The sequence below is a fragment of the Balaenoptera acutorostrata genome, chromosome 15 (assembly GCF_949987535.1).
Source record: "Balaenoptera acutorostrata chromosome 15, mBalAcu1.1, whole genome shotgun sequence".
In the NCBI taxonomy this organism is placed as follows: domain Eukaryota; kingdom Metazoa; phylum Chordata; class Mammalia; order Artiodactyla; family Balaenopteridae; genus Balaenoptera; species Balaenoptera acutorostrata.
Window position 1 is genome coordinate 13524143 of NC_080078.1, and position 22151 is coordinate 13546293.

At 45.5% G+C, this 22151-nt stretch overlaps 1 protein-coding gene across 3 annotated transcripts in view; it reads left to right on the forward strand.

Moving 5' to 3' along the window:
- GALNT17 (polypeptide N-acetylgalactosaminyltransferase 17) overlaps window positions 1–22151 on the forward strand; it is a 482627-nt gene that overhangs the window by 1737 nt on the left and 458739 nt on the right. The window lies entirely within an intron of this gene.

Below are 22151 nucleotides of genomic sequence, written 5' to 3' on the forward strand. Positions count from 1 at the left end.
TGGAGGCGCAGGCGACTTAAGGGAGGAAAGAGCTCTTACAGCTTAGCGTTTGGTGGCGTCGGACAGGGGAGGGACACTGGCGTGCTTAAATGTGTGCGAAAGTCAAGGCCTCAGGTCTGGAGCTAACGCGCTTCGGTAGTAGGTTGGAGGAATGTCATCTCTCTAGGAGGCGGGCTGCAAGCTAGCAGTGAGGACTCCTCCCTTCCCGCAGCTGCCTTGGTGAGCCTGCTATTAAAAACACGCTCGGAGTCTCCCGAGAGAGCTGCCTGAGGGCAATTGTTAAAGTTTGAGGTGGGTTGGGGAAGCAGGTTTTTAGAGAGTGTAGCAAAGAGAGGTGTGCCACCCAATCAGTGATAGTTGTCAGAATCTGTCCCATATATAATGTTCTCCTCAGTGCTTCGGGAGAAGAGGGAGACTTTTAATACACCCTGGTCACATCTGGTCCAGGAACTGATGGGTCACTGGACATTTGCTGACCCCAAGGTCAGAGTATTACTCACTTGAGTATGGGCAGCTCTCCAGGGTCCATGTGACTGGTATCCAAGTCAGATTCAAGGCTGCCACCTCCCTTCCTGAGCTTCTAACTCATGTCCTCATGGTAATTCCAGAGCTATTGATAGTCATAAAGATAATGATAATAATTAGTGGTGGAATTCTTATTGTGCCAGACACAGTGCCAAGACTGTTAACAAATGCATTATCTCACTGAGTGGTCACATCAGTCCAGGGTGGTTCCTTCCATTCCCCGTATCAGAAATAAGAAAAGGAGGCTTGGAGGGGTTAACTAAGTTGCCTGATGTCCTGATGCTAGTAAGTGGTAGAGTCTGGAGTCAGAACCCCATGTCTGGTTGACCAAAGAGCCTGTGTTCTTGACAGCTTCTATCTACTGTCTCCTCCTAGTTATAAGGAGTATTCATTTTGATTACAAAAAGATTCTACATTAGTAAGACCTGACTCAACGACTGTCCTACCTGCATTTGGAGCAAGAGACCAGTCCGGTGGCAGGCAGGGAGAAGGATGTCACCATATTGTCTTCTTCCTGCTTTCCAATGCTCCCTTCTGGGTCCTTCCAGGTGGGATGGGGTCAGATTTCCAAGCACCCTCTGAAAGGACCCCTTGGTCTTCTCGATGTCATTCAGCAGGTATCCAGGGGATACCTTGAACTTGTATCTGCAGTGGGACGCTGTAATCCCACTGACCCCTTGTAGATAGCGGGGCCCAGCTGTAGGTATGTCCTGGCTGTAGGTGTCCCCTGTGGGGTTCTTGTGGGAGCTCTTCCCCCGAGTGTTGAAGAACCAAGGCACAGAATGAAACAAAAGCCCACAGTTCGTCTCTGGAGGAATTAGATGCTTATGGGATGGGCCTTATTATTTTACACAGATCCGTGCCATAGACCAATCCATAGGACCCAAAAGAGAGAGTGCAAGATAGCTGGTTCCCTCAAGTGTCAGGCTGTACCCAGGGACACAAGTCGTTTCAATTAGGAAATGAAATATGATATACCACCCCCCCCCAGTGCCCCAAATAAGAATAATAAAATTCTAAAGGGTACTTACTAAGTGCCGCTAACACGCAGGGACTCGTTAGGTCTTTGCAGCAACCCTGGGAGATGGGTGCTGATGCTTCCCCCTAAGTAGCTTGCTCACAGCCACCCAGCTAGGGGATGACAGAGCTGGGAATTGAACTTGGACAGTCTGGTTCCAGGACTGAGGTTCTCAGCTGCTGCACTGGCGTGTCTCAACCTTTGGCGTGCGTCAGAGTCACGTGGAGGGCCTGTTAAGATGCAGATTTCTAGGCCCAACCAAAGAATCTCAGATTAAGTAGATCTGGGGTGGGGACCCGAGACTTTGCATCTCCGACAAGCTTGTGGTCTGGACCATGGCCCAGTGCCCTCTACTGCCTATGCCAGGCAGAGTAAAGAGGAAAATCCATTTGCCTGTTGGTTGGAGTGGGGGTGGGGACTTCTGGGAAGCTGTGAGTTTGCCTCAGATGGGCTGGGGTTCGGCTTCTTTCCTTGTATACTCCTCTGCCCGGTAAACGATTCCCTGGGGGTTTGGGGATGTCCGCCACTTGAGACTGGTTGGGTTGGGTTGGGTTGGGTTGGGTGTGGTGGGGTGGGAAGATGAGTTTTCTTTACTTGCAGTCTCTGAGGAAGGCTGGGTTGAGAACTTTTCCTGGGCAAGCCAGGAATTCAAGCTGTAACTAAGGTAGATGTTCTCTTCCTGGCTGACCAGTGTCATTTGTAATGACCCTTCTCATCTCCACCCCACCCCCCAGCACTCCATCCTCTGTCTGTGCTAGTTTTGGGTAAAGCGTGCCCCACCTGTTGATACTGTAGGCCTGCCGGGGTCTCCTGCTGTGGCCGGAGAGTGCCAGGGTAGGAGAGTGCCTGGGAGATGGGACCTGGATTCCCGTGTCCATTTGCTCTGCAGCCTGTCTCCACCCCTTGCTACTGAAGGAGGAGAAGGTAGCCTTGACCTTGGTGCTCTTTATTCCTCAGGAATTAATGGAGGGCTCGAGAGAGCCGGGCACTGGGCATACAGGAGGAACAGAGCCACCTGGGTCCAGCCCCTCGGGTACCAAGTGGGAGCTGGTGTTTTAATGATGATTTCTCAGACCTTTCCAGTGGACCCTTAATGAAGTTCAAGTAGGAGGGACACAGCACAGCCATCTCCAGTGTTCTCTCACTCCTGGAACGGTTTCCTTGGGTGTCCTGAGAGGGACCCCTGGGCCGGGGGGGCCACGGATGACCCAGACTTCCTCAGAACTGGCCTCTCCGCTAAGACTCTCGGTGCCTGCTTTTTGAAAATCAGTTACACGTTGTTATTGTTTTGTTTTTCTTAATACAGGCTGAAAAGGACACTTGAAAGGGAAAGTGGAAAAGCTGGTATGGAGGGGAAAGCACACAGAGATGAGTTCATTTTTGCCCCTCCAGACTCTCTTGCACCTGCCCTTCCATTCTTTCCGTGCGGCCCCCTCTGCTGCCCCCTCACTGTTGCTGCAGTACCCTTTAACCCAGGGCCCTGCCACCCCTCCTTTCTGTGATTCCAGCTGTCTGCCTGGAAAGCACCGCTTCCAAAGGGCTCAAGACTTTCCAGTGGTTTTGTGTTTCCTAAGGAACCATGGTCAAGCCTGGAGGCTGACAGTCAGGACCGCATCCCGCCCCCCCCCCCACCCCCCCATGTTCCCGCCCTGGCTCAGTGCCTCGGCCTCTTTGAGCAAGTCTGATCTACTTGCTGAAATAACCCTGCATTTGTCTTACGAGTGTAACCTTCACGTTTCAGCCCCCGTCTTTGAGAAGTGCTAGCTGTCCTGGTTTGCTCTCCCCGCCTCCTTTCTGCATCCATCCGTCCTTTAAAGCTTGGCTCAAGGTCACCACCTGGGGGTGGGCAGTGGTGCCAAGCCACACGGTCTGAGCTCTCCCTGCTCCAAGGTGCTTGAAGCTTTCTTGTCTGTGTCCATTTGCACCCATGGCTTTGACTTCTGTGCCTCGATGGCTTTATCTTTTGAGTCCAGAACTGGACTGCAGGCTTTTTAAGGGCTCGAACCATATATTGGGTTATTTAATACCACCTCCATCCTTCAGCATGTGTCACAGCACCTCGTACATAATGTGGGCACCAAAGGTGTATTGGTCGATTAATTGGATGGGAGCTAGTTTTAGGAGGTAAATGATAGCCACAGAGGAAATAACCTTGACATTGTAAAGGCTGGATTGGGTTGGGTGGATGTGGTGAGGGGAAGGAGTTGGGAAGACTTAGCTGGGGGGACCGAGTGTGAGGTAACCATCTTGTACCATCCTGTCTCTGCCGTCTTGCCTGTGCCATCTTGAGGCTGCTCTGGTCCTTCACCAGATCTTGACTCAAGAGCACCAGATCCTTGGGAGGAGCCTGGAAGTGAAGTGGTCCCCGGGTTAGGGACCAGCACGTTTCAGTATGTTTTCTTTGAATGTGTGATTTTATAACATGATGGTTTTATGTTCCTTTCCCTCTCTAGAATGAAATTAATTCATGTTTTATTGTGGAAATTTTGGAAAATCCAAAACGATTATACAGAAGAAAATAATACTGTGTTAAATTTTTTCTTTTAAATGGTGGTTTTGTACTGGCATAAGGAAGATGGACACAGGGATAGATTTCTTGTTAGAATTCCCGTGTAACTCTGTACAGGGCTTTTGGCTGTCTGTCACCTTCTGAGGACGTTCCTGGTTTCTCTCATTTTAGAGCTGAGAAAAGTGAGACACAGAGATACTGTGTGACTTAGCCAGGGTGACAAAGCCAGTGAGGGGCAGAGTCAAGATTCCTGAATATCACGGGACTTTTCCCAGGTCCAGCATCCCCCTGATAGGGCAGGCAGGGTGAAGGTCCTGTGCCCCATGCAAGCCCCGAGCTCTGCCTGGTGACCCCGTCCCTCGTCCGCACCCCTGTGCGGTGAATCACAGGGGCACGTGTGGCTGCTCTGTCCAGTAAGCCCCGGGCCCCCCTGTCGTAAGAGGAAATGCAGTCGATTGAGGTTAGGTTCCAAATTTAGTTTTCAGAAGGATATTGAATAGAAGTAGGGTTGCTCGAAGAAATTGAATATCTTTGCGGGCGTGGAGAGGAGTCAAAATTACCCAGCCTAGCCCTGCCCCCAAGCCACACAGGCAGATGAAGCTGGAGTCGGAGTTGCAGAAAACCAGCACGTTCCCAAACAACCCACACGCAGCCCACCCAGCCTGCCACATCAGCCAAGCCCACCAGGCGGGGAAAGTGAGTTGGCGCAGAGGGACAGAGGCAGAGATGTGCTCTGTGGGCCTCCCAGTTGGCGTCAGAAGGAGAGGGATCGTGTGTTGAAAGCTTCTCTTCCTGGATGCCGGAGCTGGCCCTGAGCTGTTTCCTCTTTCCTGGAATATACACGTGCTTATAAAGACTGTTGAGCCGGAATGTACCAGCGTTTCCAATGGGAAGGAGATAAGGGGGAGAAAGCAGAGGGCGCGTGTTCGTATTAAAATCCCTCCTTGGAGTGAGCGTCAGAAGGAAACCAGGGCAGTGCGAGCCTTAGGTGCTGCGTGCAGGCCTTCATCAGGGCCTGGTGGCTGGCAGGGGCTCAGGTGTGCGGAAGCCTGGTCAGCAGAGCCAGAGCCTGGGCGCCGGAGGGACGCTCACTTCTTTTACCTCCGATGGACTGATCACGTCTGGTGGCTCCTGGAGAGATGGGGAGCCCAGTTCTTGGACAGCCCTCAGATACAGGCACATCTGTGTTGGCCAGTGTGTGTGACAGGCACCCTGCCAGCGGGGGCAGCTGCCGCCTGCCCGGCCCAGAGGTAGCGGGGAGAGGCCGCCAGTGTCATTCTCGAGGAAGAACTCCAACACCCTGACCTTTGCTGTTGCCAAATTGGGAGTGTCCTTTGTGGATGGGAAGAAGGCTCCGTGATTAGAGCTGAGAGTGACAACGGGGAGGTGGAATGTGGGCGCAGTGAAGCCCATGTTGAGTGAAGAAACACCTAAGATCAGAAACCTCTGAGCCTTTAAGAATAGAATATTGGGGCTTCCCTGGTGGCGCAGTGGTTAAGAATCCGCCTGCCAGTGCAGGGGACACGGGTTCGAGCCCTGGTCCGGGAAGATCCCACATGCCATGGAGCAACTAAGCCCATGCGCCGCAACTACTGAGCCTGCGCTCTAGAGCCCACGAGCCACAACTACTGAGCCCACGTGCCACAACTACCGAAACCCGTGTGCCTAGAGCCCGTGCTCCGCAACAAGAGAAGCCTGTGCACCGCAACGAAGAGTAGCCCTCTCTTGTCGCAACTAGAGAAATCCCGCGTGCAGCAATGAAGACCCAACGCAGACAAAAAAAAAAAAGAATAGAATATTGGAAGAAAGGGTGTCCTCTTGGGCGTCAGGCAGACTAGGTTTGATTTCTGGTTCTGTCACTTATTAGCTGTGTGACCTTGGGCCAGCCTCCCCACCTCTCAGCTGTGAAATGGGGTCGCTGTGAGTCGGGATGAATTGGGATTCAAAATGTACAACATGAGCCATGGGGCCTGATGCGTGGCAGCTGGGAGAATGCTCACTCTTTGAAGGAAGGGATCTTGCTTGCTTGCTCCCCGTCGTCTCTCTGATGCCGAGAACTGCCCTGGCCCATAGTAGGTGCTCAGCAGACATTTCAGGAATGAATGCATGAACAGTTGTGCTACGTTGAGGCAGTGTGTGGTCGTTGTTACCTGAGATGTAAATCTCAAGACGGGGCGGGGAAGGTCCTTTTCACTCAAAGTTGCTTAGACTCTGAATTAACCTGGGATCCTTCTCTCTTCCATGCGTTTGTCTGAGGCTGAATTCTGTTTCCTTCCTCCTTCTCCTTTCTTCCTCTCCATCTTCTGCTTATAATGATGGTGTCTTTGGATGATCACTCTTGAGGTTGGGAAGAAGAAATGGTAGCCTCTACATGTCAGATCCCATTACAGAAATGTTGGTCATTTCCATCTGTTTGTGAGCACTTCCTCGCTGCTGGGTGTGGGCTAGATGCCAGGATACAGAGAGATGCAGATGCCACACATACTTAGACATCTGTGGTCCAGTTGGAAGGATGCGTTTGTAGTTTTACCAGGTATATGCTAGATCTCAGAGGAATATTAAATGAGTATGGGGGTGGTGAGACTTGACCTGGCAAACAGTAGGTTCTTGACCAACCACTGTTGAACAAGAACGACAGAACTCAGAAGTTTTTTTTTTAAAGATTTATTTATTGATTGATTGCTATGTTGGGTCTTCGTTTCTGTGCTAGGGCTTCCTGTAGTTGCGGCAAGCGGGGGCTACTCTTCATCGTGGTGCACGGGCCTCTCACTATTGTGGCCTCTCTTGTTGCGGAGCACAGGCTCCAGACGCGCAGGCTCAGTAATTGTGGCTCACGGGCCTAGTTGCTCCGCGGCATGTGGGATCTTCCCAGACCAGGGCGCGAACCCGTGTCCCCTGCATTAGCAGGCAGATTCTCAACCACTCCGCCACCAGGGAAGCCCCAGAAGTTTTAACACATGGAACAGAGGACCCAGGCAGTGACACCACCTGGGGACCTGCTGTGGAAGCAAATCATAGAAGATGGTCAGGGCCCAGGACTGGGAATCTGCAGGGCAACTGGCAAGGGGAATGGGCAGAGGCAGAGATGTGTGTGAGGACACAGGGAACAAGTGAGGCTTGTTGAGAGGACTAAGTGGAGGCTGGACCCAGCCAGGCTTCAGTCTCAGGCTGGTTTGGACGTAGTTCTGTAGACGTGGGGAGCTACTGGGTGACAGGTCACTGCACTGATGTAAGGGGATTGACGCTGTGTTGGGGTTTAGTGTGTGCATGAATAGGCGGGAAAGTGGGTTAGAATCCAGTAGTGGGTGGAAGACGCTGGCGTTGCTGACCCAGCCGTGCCTCTGGTTCAGGGCTCAACCAGCCCTCCAATCCTCAGTGATTCCAGGTGCCCCTCACCTCAGACCCCCTCCTTGGTGGCCACATCCTCAGCTAAGAGTCAGCATCTGGAGTTGCTCCCTTTGGAAAATCTGAATCAGCCCTCAGCACTCTGACCTCAGTGCTCCCCACTGGATCCCCAACTTCACTGAGGTGTACTCAGCCCCCCAGCCATGCCCCTTTCTCTCCCTCCCTGTGGCTCCGTCCTTCCACATCCAGCCTGGACAGCCCGTCCCATGGTGAGCCTGTCAGGAGTTCTCTTACCAGTTCTCTTACCAGCTCTTACCAGGGTCCTCACCTCTGTCCACCCCTGTCCTCTGCTCTATCCACCCCATGACCCCCTAGTCCCCGATCGGCTGATTCCCAAGGAAAGACCCACCGTGGCGGGGGTTGGCGCCCTTACGATGCACACTTGGCAGTCTTAGCTTGACCCTGAGCTTGTCTAGCACCTGATGATAGGTCTCCCTTTCTGTCCCCCGTTCCTTCCTGAGCCAGAGGAAGTGGGGTGGGCTGGAGGGATTCTGCGGGAGGCGGTGGTGGTGAGGGATGGGAGGAGTTCTCTGCTCCAAACCCGTCCTCTCCCGCCCCTCCCCTGCCGCTGCTCTCAGATGACACAGCAGCCTGTCCACTCCAGCTGCCGTGGCAGCAGCCCACTGCCCGCAGGCTTCATCCCGACTGTGGCTGTTGGCAGCCACAGTCCCCATAGGTCTGCCTTCTGAGACCACCACCAGGCATCTGGGTCCTCTTGCATCTCATGGATTCAGCTGGAGTGCCGTGTTGCAGGGGAGGACCTGCTTCCTCTGCCGAGGGGACCAGATGATGGAACTCAGAAGATCAGGGGGAGCCAACTCCCCACAGGGCGGCCTTTGACAGCAGGGACAAGATCCCCCTCAGCAGGGAAAGCATTTCCGAATGCAGGGTAGCACTTAAACAAAAGATGCAGGACTCACTGGGTTGAAAGACCTTCCTCTGCCTTCGTTATTACCCCTCGCGGGTCTTTAGACTGCTTGACGTGTGGATGACAATTGGCTTAGCCACTGATAGAGAAGTTTTCCCTTTTAATAATGTTCCTGTCGTGGCTAACTGTGGAGCCTCAGCCTTGCCATGCATGAGTAATAAACCGCGGCCCTAATTACAGGCGGCCACAGCCACACGCCAACAAACGAGCGTGCTGACAGTTAATAGGGAGCAGGGTTCCAGGAGAGCCTCCTTTCATCCCTGCCTCCGACACAATGGCTAATCGTGTGATTAGTGTTTACTGAGGGGTGTCTCGTGGTTACGCGTGGCTTGTTAGGTGCTGTACCTCCCTGGTAGAAAGAGTGTGAGGGACAGTCAGGAGACCGGGGTTCTAGTTCTCTGTGTTTCTAGGGACCAAAGTGTATAAATAAAAGTGACGTGACTTTTAGGGTCTTTTAACTCTCAGATTTTGAATAATACCCCCTTCCTCCCACCCTATCCTATGAAAATCTCATGCATTCTCCAAGACCAATGCAGAAGCCGTTTATTCCCTGAAACCTTCCCTGCCACTTTCTTGGAATTAATTGTCCCTTCTTCTGGGCTCCGATGGTACTCTGTATGGGTCTGCTTTTATTTTTTTGAATTTTATTTTATTTATTTATTTTTTATACAGTAGTTTCTTATTAATTATGTATTTTATACATGTTAGTGTATATGTGTCAATCCCAATCACCCAATTCACCCCCCCTTCCCCACTTTCCCCCCTTGGTGTCCATACATTTGTTCTCTACATCTGTGTCTCAATTTCTGCCCTGCAAACCGGTTCATCTGTACCATTTCTCTAGGTTCCACATATATGCGTTAATATACGATATTTGTTTTTCTCTTTCTGACTTACTTCACTCTGTGTGACAGTCTCTAGATCCATCCATGTCTCTACAAATGACCCAATTTCCTTCCTTTTTATGGCTGAGTAATATTCCATTGTATATACGTACCACATCTTCTTTATTCATTCGTCTGTTGATGGGCATTTAGGTTGCTTCCATGTCCTGGCTATTGTAAATAGTGCTGCAGTGAACATTGGGGTGCATGTGTCTTTTGAATTATGGTTTTCTCTGGGTATATGCCCAGTAGTGGGATTGCTGGCTCATATGGTAGTTCTGTTCTTAGTTTTTTAAGGAACCTCCATAATGTTCTCCATAGTGGCTGGATCAATTTACATTCCCACCAACAGTGCAAGAGGGTTCCCTTTTCTCCACACCCTCTCCAGCATTTGTTGTTTGTAGATTTTCTGATGATGCCCATTCTAACCGGGGTGAGGTGATACCTCACTGTAGTTTTGATTTGCATTTCTCTAATAATTAATGATGTTGAGCAGCTTTTCATGTGCTTCTTGGCCATCTGTATGTCTTCTTTGGAGAAATGTCTTTTTAGGTCTTCTGCCCATTTTTTGATTGGGTTGTTTGTTTTTTTAATATTGAGCTGCATGAGCTGTTTATGCATTTTGGAGATTAATCCTTTGTCCGTTGATTCGTTTGCAAATATTTTCTCCCATTCTGAGGATTGTCTTTTCATCTTGTTTATAGTTTCCTTTGCTGTGCAAAAGCTTTTAAGTTTCATTAGGTCCCATTTGTTTATTTTTGTTTTTATTTCCATTACTCTAGGAGGTGGGTCAAAAAAGATCTTGCTGTGATTTATTTCAAAGAGTGTCTTCCTATGTTTTCCTCTAAGAGTTTTATAGTGTCCGGTCTTACATTTAGGTCTCTAATCCATTTTGAGTTTATTTTTGTGTATGGTGTTAGGGAGTGTTCTAATTTCATTCTTTTACATGTAGGTGTCCAGTTTTCCCAGCACCACTTATTGAAGAGACTGTCTTTTCTCCATTGTATATCCTTACCTCCTTTGTCATAGATTAGTTGACCATATGTGCATGGGTGTATCTCTGGGCTTTCTATCCTGTTCCGTTGACCTATGTTTCTGTTTTTGTGCCAGTACAATATTGTCTTGATTACTGTAGCTTTGTAGTATAGTCTGAAGTCAGGGAGTCTGATTCCTCCCGCTCCGTTTTTTTTTCCTCAAGACTGCTTTGGCTATTCGGGGTCTTTTATGTCTCCACACAAATTTTAAGATTTTTTGTTCTAGTTCTGTTAAAAATGCCATTGGTAATTTGATAGGGATTGCATTGAATCTGTAGATTGCTTTGGGTAGTATAGTCATTTTCACAATATTGATTCTTCCAATCCAAGAACATGTTATATCTCTCAAACTGTTTGTGTCATCTTTGATTTCTTTCATCAGTGTCTGATAGTTTTCTGAGTACAGGTCTTTTACCTCCTTAAGTAGGTTTATTCCTAGGTATTTTATTCTTTTTGTTGCAGTGGTGAATGGGAGTGTTTCCTTAATTTCTCTTTCTGATCTTTCATTGTTAGTGTGTAGGAATGCAAGAGATTTCTGTGCATTAATTTTGTGTCCTGCAACTTTACCAAATTCATTGATTAGCTCTAGTAGTTTTCTGGTGGCGTCTTTAGGATTATCTATATATAGTATCATGTCATCTGCAAACAGTGACAGTTTTACTTCTTCTTTTCCCATTTGTATTCCTTTTATTTCTTTTTCTTCTCTGATTGCTGTGGCTAGGACTTCCAAAACTATGTTGAATAATAGTGGCGAGAGTGGACATCCTTGTCTTGTTCCTGATCTTAGAGGAAATGCTTTCAGTTTTTCACCATTGAGAATGATGTTTGCTGTGGGTTTGTCATATATGGCCTTTATTATGTTGAGGTAGGTTCCCTCTATGCCCACTTTCTAGAGAGTTTTTATCATAAATGGATGTTGAATTTTGTCAAAAGCTTTTTCTGCATCTACTGAGATGATCATATGGTTTTTCTCCTTCAATTTGTTAATATGGTGTATCACATTGATTGATTTGTGTATATTGAAGAATCCTTGCATCCCTGGGATAAATCCCACTTGATAATGGTGTATGATCCTTTTAATGTGTTGTTGGATTCTGTTTGCTAATATTTTGTTGAGGATTTTGCATTTATATTCATCTGTGATATTGGTCTGTAATTTTCTTTTTTTGTAGTATCTTTGTCTGGTTTTGGTATCAGGGTGATGGTGGCCTCATTGAATGAGTTTGGGAGTGTTCCTTCCTCTACAGTTTTTTGTTAGAGTTTGAGAAGGATGGGTGTTAGTTCTTCTCTGAATGTTTGATAGAATTCACCTGTGAAGCCATCTGGTCCTGGACTTTTGTTTGTTGCAAGATTTTTAATCAGTTTCAATTTCATTACTTGTGATTGGTTGGTTCATATTTTCTTTTTTTTTTTCTGAAAGCGAACACTTTATTTATTTATTTATTTTTTCAACCATCTTTATTGAAGTATAATTGCCTTACAATAGTGTGTTAGCATCTGCTTTATAACAAAGTGAATCTGTTATACATATACAATATGTTCCCATTTCTCTTCCCTCCTGCATCTCCCTCCCTCCCACCCTCCCCATCCCACCCCTCTAGGTGGTCACAAAGCACCGAGCTGATCTCCCTGTGCTATGCGGCTGCTTCCCACTAGCTATCTATTTTACATTTGGTAGTGTATATATGTCCATGACACTCTCTTACCCTGTCACATCTCACCCCACCCCCTCCCCATATCCTCAAGTCCATTCTCTAGTAGGTCTGTGTCTTTATTCCCGTCTTGCCACTAGGTTCTTCATGGCCTTTTTTTTTTTTTTTCCCTTAGATTCCATATATATGTGTTAGCATACTGTATTTGTTTTTCTCTTTCTGACTTACTTCACTCTGTATGACAGACTCTAACTCCATCCACCTCATTACAAATACCTCCATTTCATTTCTTTTTATGGCTGAGTAATATTCCATTGTATATATGTGCCACATCTTCTTCATCCATTCATCTGTCGATGGACATTTAGGTTGCTTCCATGTCCTGGCTATTGTAAATAGAGCTGCAATGAACATTTTGGTACATGACTCTTTTTGACCTATGGTTTTCTCAGGGTATATGCCCAGTAGTGGGATTGCTGGGTCGTATGGTAGTTCTATTTGTAGTTTTTTAAGGAACCTCCATACTGTTCTCCATAGTGGCTGTATCAATTTACATTCCCACCAACAGTGCAAGAGTGTTCCCTTTCCTCCACACCCTCTCCAGCATTTATTGTTTCTAGATTTTTTGATGATGGCCATTCTGACCGGTGTGAGATGATATCTCATTGTAGTTTTGATTTGCATTTCTCTAATGATTAATGATGTTGAGCATTCTTTCATGTGTCTGTAGGCCATCTGTATATCTTCTTTGGAGAAATGTCTATTTAGATCTTCTGCCCATTTTTGGATTGGGTTGTTCGTTTTTTTGTTATTGAGCTGCATGAGCTGCTTGTAAATCTTGGAGATTAATCCTTTGTCAGTTGCTTCATTTGCAAATATTTTCTCCCATTCTGAGGGTTGTCTTTTGGTCTTGTTTATGGTTTCCTTTGCTGTGCAAAAGCTTTTAAGTTTCATTAGGTCCCATTTGTTTATTTGTGTTCTTATTTCCATTTCTCTGGGAGCTGGGTCAAAAAGAATCTTGCTGTGATGTATGTCATAGAGTGTTCTGCCTATGTTTTCCTCTAAGAGTTTGATAGTGTCTGGCCTTACACTTAGGTCTTTAATCCATTTTGAGTTTATTTTTGTGCATGGTGTCAGGGAGTGTTCTAATTTCATACTTTTACATGTTCCTGTCCAATTTTCCCAGCACCACTTATTGAAGAGGCTGTCTTTTCTCCACTGTATATGCTTGCCTCCTTTATCGAAGATAAGGTGACCATATGTGTGTGGGTTTATCTCTGGGCTTTCTATCCTGTTCCATTGATCTATATTTCTGTTTTTGTGCCAATACCAAAGTGTCTTGATTACTGAAGCTTTGTAATATAGTCTGAAGTCAGGGAGCCTGATTCCCCCAGCTCCATTTTTCGTTCTCAAGATTGCTTTGGCTATTCGGGGTCTTTTGTGTTTCCATACAAATTGTGAAATTTTTTGTTCTAGTTCTGTGAAAAATGCCAGTGGTAGTTTGATAGGGATTGCATTGAATCTGTAGATTGCTTTGGGTAGTAGAGACATTTTCACAATGTTGATTCTTCCAATCCAGGAACATGGTATATCTCTCCATCTATTTGTATCATCTTTAATTTCTTTCATCAGTGTCTTATAATTTTCTGCATACAGGTCTTTTGTCTCCTTAGGTAGGTTTATTCCTAGATATTTTATTCTTTTTGTTGCAATGGTAAATGGGAGTGTTTTCTTAATTTCACTTTCAGATTTTTCGTCATTAGTGTATAGAAATGCAAGAGATTTCTGTGCATTAATTTTGTATCCTGCTACTTTACCAAATTCATTGATTAGCTCTAGGAGTTTTCTGGTAGCATCTTTAGGATTCTCTATGTATAGTATCATGTCATCTGCAAATAGTGACAGCTTTACTTCTTCTTTTCCGATTTGGATTCCTTTTATTTCTTTGTCTTCTCTGATTGCTGTGGCTAGGACTTCCAGAACTATGTTGAATAATAGTGGTGAGAGTGGGCAACCTTGTCTTGTTCCTGATCTTAGTGGAAATGGTTTCAGTTTTTCACCATTGAGGACAATGTTGGCTGTGGGTTTGTCATATATGGCCTTTATTATGTTGAGGAAAGTTCCCTCTATGCCTACTTTCTGCAGGGCTTTTATCATAAATGGGTGTTGAATTTTGTCAAAAGCTTTCTCTGCATCTATTGAGATGATCATATGGTTTTTCTCCTTCAATTTGTTAATATGGTGTATCACATTGATTGATTTGCGTATATTGAAGAATCCTTGCATTCCTGGGATAAACCCCACTTGATCATGGTGTATGATCCTTTTAATGTGCTGTTGGATTCTGTTTGCTAGTATTTTGTTGAGGATTTTTGCATCTATGTTCATCAGTGATATTGGCCTGTAGTTTTCTTTCTTTGTGACATCTTTGTCTGGTTTTGGTATCAGGGTGATGGTGGCCTCGTAGAATGAGTTTGGGAGTGTTCCTCCCTCTGCAATATTTTGGAAGAGTTTGAGAAGGATAGGTGTTAGCTCTTCTCTAAATGTTTGATAGAATTCACCTGTGAAGCCATCTGGTCCTGGGCTTTTGTTTGTTGGAAGGTTTTTAATCACAGTTTCAATTTCAGTGCTTGTGATTGGTCTGTTCATATTTTCTATTTCTTCCTGGTTCAGTCTCGGCAGTTTGTGCATTTCTAAGAATCTGTCCATTTCTTCCAGGTTGTCCATTTTATTGGCATAGAGTTGCTTGTAGTAATCTCTCATGATCTTTTGTATTTCTGCAGTGTCAGTGGTTACTTCTCCTTTTTCATTTCTAATTCTATTGATCTGAGTCTTCTCCCTTTTTCTCTTGATGAGTCTGGCTAATGGTTTATCAATTTTGTTTATCTTCTCAAAGAACCAGCTTTTAGTTTCATTGATTTTTGCTATTGTTTCCTTCATTTCTTTTTCATTTATTTCTGACCTGATCTTTATAATTTCTTTCCTTCTGCTGGCTTTGGGGTTTTTTTGTTCTTCTTTCTCTAATTGCTTTAGGTGCAAGGTTAGGTTGTTTATTCGAGATGTTGCCTGTTTCTTGAGGTAGGCTTGTATTGCTATAAACTTCCCTCTTAGCACTGCTTTTGCTGTGTCCCATAGGTTTTGGGTCGTCGTGTCTCCATTGTCATTTGTTTCTAGGTATTTTTTGATTTCCCCTTTGATTTCTTCAGTAATCACTTCGTTATTAAGTAATGTATTGTGTAGCCTCCATGTGTTTGTATTTTTTACAGATCTTTTCCTGTAATTGATATCTAGTCTCATAGCGTTGTGGTCGGAAAAGATACTTGATACGATTTCAATTTTCTTAAATTTACCAAGGCTTGATTTGTGACCCAAGATATGATCTATCCTGGAGAATGTTCCATGAGCACTTGAGAAAAATGTGTATTCTGTTGTTTTTGGGTGGAATGTCCTATAAATATCAATTAAGTCCATATTGTTTAATGTATCATTTAAAGCTTGTGTTTCCTTATTTATTTTCATTTTGGATGATCTGTCCATTGGTGAAAGTGGGGTGTTAAAGTCCCCTACTATGATTGTGTTGCTGTCAATTTCCCCTTTCATGGCTGTTAGTATTTGCCTTATGTATTGAGGTGCTCCTATGTTGGGTGCATAAATATTTACAATTGTTATACCTTCCTCTTGGATCGATCCCTTGATCATTATATAGTGTCCTTCTTTGTCTCTTGTAATAGTCTTTATTTTAAAGTCTATTTTGTCTGATATGAGAATTGCTACTCCAGCTTTCTTTTGATTTCCATTTGCATGGAATATCTTTTTCCATCCCCTCACTTTCAGTCTGTATGTGTCCCTAGGTCTGAAGTGGGTCTCTTGTAGACAGCATATGTATGGGTCTTGTTTTTGTATCCATTCAGCCAGCCTGTGTCTTTTGGTGGGAGCATTTAATCCATTTACATTCAAGGTAATTATCGATATGTATGTTCCTATTCCCATTTTCTTAAATGTATTGGGTTTGTTATTGTAGGTGTTTTCCTTCTCTTGTGTTTCTTGCCTAGAGAATTTCCTTTAGCATTTGTTGTAAAGCTGGTTTGGTGGTGCTGAACTCTCTCAGCTTTTGCTTGTCTGTAAAGGTTTTAATTTCTCCATCGAATCTGAATGAGATCCTTGCTGGGTAGAGTAATCTTGGTTGTAGGTTTTTCTCCTTCATGACTTTAAGTATATCCTGCCACTCCCTTCTGGCTTGCAGAGTTTCTGCTGAGAGATCAGATGTTAACCTTATGGGGATTCCCTTGTGTGTTATTTGTTTTTTTTCCCTTGCTGCCTTTAATATGTTTTCCTTATATTTAATTTTTGACAGTTTGATTAATATGTGTCTTGGCGTGTTCCTCCTTGGGTTTATCCTGTATGGGACTCTCTGTGCTTCCAGGACTTGATTAACTATTTCCTTTCCCATATTAGGGAAGTTTTCAACTATAATCTCTTCAAAAATTTTCTCAGTCCCTTTCTTTTTCTCTTCTTCTTCTGGTACCCCTATAATTAAATGTTGGCACGTTTAATGTTGTCCCAGAGGTCCCTGAGACTGTCCTCAGTTCTTTTCATTGTTTTTTCTTTATCCTGCTCTGTAGTAGTTATTTCCACCATTTTATCTTCCAGGTCACTTATCCTTTCTTCTGCCTCAGTTATTCTACTATTGATCCCATCTAGAGTATTTTTAATTTCATTTATTGTGTTTTTCATCATTGCTTGGTTCCTCTTTAGTTCTTCTACATCCTTGTTAAATGTTTCTTGCATTTTGTCTATTCTGTTTCCAAGATTTTGGATCATCCTTACTATCATTATTCTGAATTCTTTTTCAGGTAGACTACCTATTTCCTCTTCATTTATTAAGTCCAGTGTGTTTTGAGCCTGCTCCTTCATCTGCTGTGTGTTTTTCTGTCGTCTCATTTTGCCTATCTTACTGTGTTTGGGATCTCCTTTTCACAGGCTGCAGGTTCGTAGTTCCCGTTGTTTTTGGTATCTGTCCCCAGCGGCTAAGGTTGGTTCAGTGGGTTGTGTAGGCTTCCTGGTGGAGGGAACTAGTGCCTGAGTTCTGGTGGATGAGGCTAGATCTTGTCTTTCTGGTGGGCACGTCCACGTCTGGTGGTGTATTTTGTGGTGTCTGTGGCCTTATTATGATTTTAGGCAGCCTCTCTGCCAATGGATGGGGTTGTGTTCCTGTCTAGCTAGTTGTTTGGCATAGGATGTCCAGCACTGTAGCTTGCTGGTCGTCGAGTGAAGCTGGGTCTTGATGTTGAGATGGAGATCTCTGGGAGATTTTTGCCGTTTGGTATTACGTGGAGCTGGGAGGTCTCTTGTGGACCAGTGTTCTGAAGTTGGCTCTCCCACCTCAGAGGCACGGCCCTGATGCCTGGCTGGAGCACCAAGAGCCTTTCGTCCACACGGCTCAGAGTAAAAGGGAGAAAAAATAGAAAGAAAGAAAGAAAGAAAGAAAGAGGATATAATATAGTGAAGTAAAATAAAGCTATTGTAAAGCAAAGCTATACAGACAAAATCTCACCCAGAAGCATATACATATACACTCACAAAAAAAAGGAAAAGGGGAAAAATTAATATCTCCTGCTCCCAGAGTCCACCTCCTGCATTTGGGATGATTCGTTGTCTATTCAGGTATTCCACAGATGCAGGTACATCAAGTTGTTTGTGGAGATTTAATCCGCTGCTCCTGAGGCTGCTGGGAGGGATTTCCCCTTCTCTTCCCTGTTCGCACAGCTCCTGGGGTTCAGCTTTGGATTTGGACCCGCCTCTGCGTGTAGGTCGCCTGAGGGCGTCTGTTCCCCGCCCAGACAGGACGGGGTTAAAGGAGCAGCTGCTTCGGGGGCTCTGGCTCACTCAGGCGGGGGGAGGGAGGGGTACGGAGGAGGCGGGGCGAGCCTGCGGCGGCCGAGGCCGGCGTGACGTTGCACCAGCTCGAGGCGCGCAGTGCGTTCTCCCGGGGATGTTGTCCCCGGATCCCGGGACCCTGGCAGTGGCGGGCTGCACAGGCTCCCGGGAGGGGAGGTGTGGAGAGTGACCTGTGCTCACACACAGGTTTTTTGGAGGCGGCAGCAGCAGCCCCAGCGTCTCACGCCCGTCTCTGGGGTCCGCGCTGATCGCCGTGGCTTGCGCCCTTCTCTGGAGTTCGTTTAGGCGGCGCTCTGAATCCCCTCTCCTTGCGCGCAGCGAAACAAAGAGGCAAGAAAAAGTCTCTTGCCTCTTCGGCAGCTGCAGACCTTTTCCCGGTCTCCCTCCCGGCTAGCTGTGGTGCGCCAACCCCTTCAGGCTGTGTTCACGCCGCCAGCCCCAGTCCTCTCCCTGCGATCCGACCGCAGCCCGAGCCTCAGCTCCCAGCCCTGCCCGCCCCGGCGGGGGAGCAGACAAGCCTCTCGGGCTGGTGAGCGCCGCTCGGCGCCGAGCCTCTGTGCGGGAGTCTCTCCGATTTTCCCTCTGCGCCCCTGTTGCTGTGGGATCCGCGCTGATAGCCGCGGCTCGCGCCCTTCTCTGGAGTTCGTTTAGGCGGCGCTCTGAATCCCCTCTCCTTGCCCGCCGCGAAACAAAGAGGCAAGAAAAAGTCTCTTGCCTCTTCGGCAGCTGCAGACTTTTTCCCCGGACTCCCTCCCGGCTAGCTGTGGTGCGCTAACCCCTTCAGGCTGTGTTCACGCTGCCAGCCCCAGTCCTCTCCCTGCGATCCGATCCGACCGACCGAAGCCCGAGCCTCAGCTCCCAGCCCCGCCCGCCCCGGCGGGTGAGCAGACAAGCCTCTCGGGCTGGTGAGTGCTGCTCGGCGCCGAGCCTCTGTGCGGGAACCTCTCCGCTTTGCCCTCCGCACCTCTGTGGCTGCGCTCTCCTCCGTGGCTCTGAAGCTTCCCCCCTCCGCCCCCCGCAGTCTCCGCCCGCGAAGGGGCTCCTAGTGCGTGGAAACCTTTCCTCCTTCACGGCTCCCTCCCACTGGTGCAGGTGGCGTCCCTATTCTTTTGTCTCTGTTATTTCTTTTTTCTTTTGCCCTACCCAAGTACGGGGGGAGTTTCTTGCCTTTTTGGAGGTCGGACGTTTTCTGCCAGCGTTCAGTGGGTGTACTGTAGGAGCAGTTCCACGTGTAGGTGTATTTCTACTGTATCTGTGGGAAGGAATGTGATCTCCGCGTCTTACTCTTCCGCCATCTTCTCTATCATCCCTGGTTCATATTTTCTATTTCTTCCTGGTTCAGTCTTGGAAGGTTATACCTTTCTAAGAATTTGTCCATTTCTTCCAGGTTGTCCATTTTTATTGGCATATAGTTGCTTGTAGTAGTCTCTTAGGATGCTTTGTATATCTGCGGTGTCTGTTGTAACTTCTCCTTTTTCATTTCTAATTTTATTGATTTGAGTCCTCTCCCTCTTTTTCTTGATGAGTCTGGCTAAAGGTTTATCAATTTTGTTTATCTTGTCAAAGAACCACCTTTTAGGTTTATTAATCTTTGCTATAGTTTTCTTTGTTTCTATTTCATTTATTTCTGCTCTGATCTTTATGATTTCTTTCCTTCTACTAACTTTGGGTTTTGTTTGTTCTTCTTTCTCTAGTTCCTTTAAGTGTAAGGTTAGGTTGTTTGTTTGAGATGTTTCTTTTTTCTTGAGGTAGGATTGTATTGCTATAAACTTCCCTCTTAGAACTGCTTTTGCTGCATCCCATAGGTTTTGGATCATCGTGTGTTCGTTGTCATTTGTCTCTAGGTGTTTTTTGATTTCCTCAGTGGTCTCTTGGTAATTTAGTAATGTATTGTTTAGCTTCCATGTGTCTGTGTTTTTTACGGGTTTTTTCCCTATAATTTATTTCTAATCTCATAGCGCTGTGGTCAGAAAAGATGCTTGATACGATTTCAGTTTTCTTAAATTTACTAAGGCTTGATTTGTGACCCAAGATGTGATCTATCCTGGAGAATATTCTGTGTGCACTTGAGAAGAAAGTGTAATCTGCTGATGTTGGATGGAATGTCCTATAAATATCAATTAAATCTATCTGGTCTATTGTGTCATTTAAAGCTTCTGTTTACTTGTTAATTTTCTGTCTGGATGATCTGTCCATTGGTGTAAGTAAGGTGTTAAAGTCCCCCACTATTACTGTGTTACTGTCAATTTCCTCTTTTATAGCTGTTAGCATTTGCCTTATGTATTGAGGTGCTCCTATGTTGGGTGCATATATATTTATAATTGTTATATCTTCTTCTTGGATTGATCCCTTGATCATTATATATATTGTCCTTCCTTGTCTCTTGTAACATTCTGTATTTTAAAGTCAATTTTATCTGATATAAGTATTGCTACTCCAGCTTTCTTTTGATTTCCATCTGCATGGAATATCTTTTTCCATCCCCTCGTTTTCAGTCTGTATGTTTCCCTAGGTCTGATGTGGGTGTCTTGTAGACAGCATATATGTGGGTCTTGTTTTTGTATCCATTCAGCGAGCCTGTGTCTTTTTGTTGGAGCATTTAATCCAGTCACGTTTAAGGTAATTATTGATATGTTTGTTCCTATTACCATTTTCTTAATTGTTTTGAGTTTGTTCTTGTAGGTCCTTTTCTTCTCTTGTGTTTCCCACATAGAGAAGTTCCTTTAGCATTTACTGTAGAGCTGGTTTGCTGTTGCTGAATTCTCTTAGCTTTGTCTTGTCTGTAAAGCTTTTGATTTCTCCGTCGAATCTGAATGACATCTTTGCCGGGTAGAGTAATCTTGGTTGTAGGTTCTTCCCTTTTGTCACTTTAAATATGTCATGCCACTCCCTTCTGGCTTGTAGAGTTTCTGCGGAGAAGTCAGCTGTTAACCTTATGAGAGATCCCTTATATGTTATTTGTCATTTTTCCCTTGTTGCTTTTAATAAGTTTTTCTTTTTTTTAAACATCTTTATTGGAGTGTAATTGCTTTACAATGTTGTGTTAGTTTCTGCTTTATAACAAAGTGAGTCAGCTATACGTATACATATATCCCCATATCTCCAATAATTTTTCTTTGTCTTTAATTTTTGTCAATTTGATTACTATATGTCTCAGTGTGTTTCTCCTTGGCTTTATCCTGCCTGGGACTCTCTGCATTTCCTGGACTTGGGTGGCTATTTCCTTTCCCATGTTAGGGAAGTTTTCAACTATAATCTCTTCAAATATTTTCTCAGGTCCTTTCTCTCTCTCTTCTCCTTCTGGGACCCCTATAATGTGAATGTTGTTGCGTTTAATGTTGTTCCAGAGGTCTCTTAGGTTGTCTTCACTTCTTCTCATTCTTTTTTCTTTATTCTGTTCCATGGCAGTGAATTCCACCATTCTGTCTTCTGGGTCACTTATTCATTCTTCTGCCTCAGTTATTCTCCTATTGATTCCTTCTAGTGTTTTTTCATTTCAGTTATTGTATTATTCATCTCTGTTTGTTCTTTAATTCTTCTAAGTGTTTGTTCTTTAATTCTTCTAAGTGTTTGTTCTTTAATTCTTCTAGGTCTTTGTTAAACATTTCTTGCATCTTCTCAATCTTTGCCTCCATTCGTTTTCTGAGGTCCTGGATCATCTTCAGTATCATTATTCTGAATTCTTTTTCTGGAATGTTGCCTATCTCCACTTCATTTAGTTGTTTTTCTGGGGTTTTATCTTGTTCCTTCATCTGGTACATAGTCCTCTGCCTTTTCATTTTGTCTGTCTTTCTGTAAATTTGGCTTTCATTCCTCAGACTGCAGGATTGCAGTTCTTCTTGTTTCTGCTCTCTGCCCTCTAGGTCTGCTTTTAGCTGTTTTTTTGTTTTTTAAAAAATTATTTATTGATTTATTTATTTTTGGCTGCATTGGGTCTTCGTTGCTGCATGCGGGCTTTCTCTAGTTGTGGCGAGCGGGGGCTACTCTTTGTTGTCGTGTGTCAGCTTCTCATTGCGGTGGCTTCTCTTGTTTCAGAGCATGGGCTCTAGGCTCATGGGCTCCAGTAGTTGTGGTGTGCGGGCTCAGTAGTTGTAGCTCGTGGGCTCTGGAGCACAGGCTCAGTAGTTGTGGCACATGGGCCGTGTTCCTCTGCGGCATGTGGGATCTTCCTGAACCAGGGCTCGAACCCCTGTCCCCTGCATTAGCAGGTGGATTGTTAACCACCGTGCCACTAGGGTAGTCCCTTTTAGCTGTTGTTTATCTGTGCCTTGCATTAGAATGAATCATTTACATGGTAA